This window comes from Diaphorina citri, unplaced genomic scaffold, assembly GCF_000475195.1.
Source record: "Diaphorina citri unplaced genomic scaffold, Diaci psyllid genome assembly version 1.1 scaffold11314, whole genome shotgun sequence".
Classification (NCBI taxonomy): domain Eukaryota; kingdom Metazoa; phylum Arthropoda; class Insecta; order Hemiptera; family Psyllidae; genus Diaphorina; species Diaphorina citri.
In genome coordinates, this window is record NW_007388686.1 from 11,084 (window position 1) to 11,585 (window position 502).

At 38.8% G+C, this 502-nt stretch overlaps 1 long non-coding RNA gene across 1 annotated transcript in view; it reads right to left on the minus strand.

Annotated features, from left to right (window-relative positions):
• LOC103522798 overlaps positions 1-145 on the minus strand; it is a 10,515-nt gene extending 10,370 nt beyond the window's left edge. Inside the window, exon 1 of the long non-coding RNA XR_542024.2 lies at positions 8-145. This is a non-coding gene — a long non-coding RNA (uncharacterized LOC103522798). The remainder of the gene's footprint in view (positions 1-7) is intronic.
• Positions 146-502: the final 357 nt, after the last annotated feature.

Consider the following 502-nt stretch of genomic DNA (forward strand, 5'->3'; position numbering starts at 1 on the left):
TACTTACGCGGTCCGAGAGACGGTCAGCATTGGAGGTTTGATCACTGGAGGCATCAACATCCGTTAGAGAATTGGTTTCAGAGCCATCAGCATCACTGGACTCATCTGATGGAGTGGCCTCGGAGGACGAGTCCAAATCGTTAGAGTCCACCTGTGAAGTCCAAGATAATGGGGCTGTAAGATCTGTTCTAAAGCTAATCCCGTAAATCCGTAAGCGCTGTAAATACCATGCTTTGTGACGACTTTTAAAACTAAGATAGAATTAGAATAGAAATACACCTTGTTTATCTTGCTGGGATAGGATTAGAAAGTCCCTTTAGTCCCCACAGTCTAACCAAGGTCATACAATAATTATAGAGCATAATTTTTATTTTATTTTATTTAGGTATTTATTTACACGCTAAGCAACAAGGCCATTTTATTCTATTTACAAAATAGAAATCCTGCGATATCACACATTTATGGTTTCCCCTCAACACTTTGCTTTCATTGATATATTCAT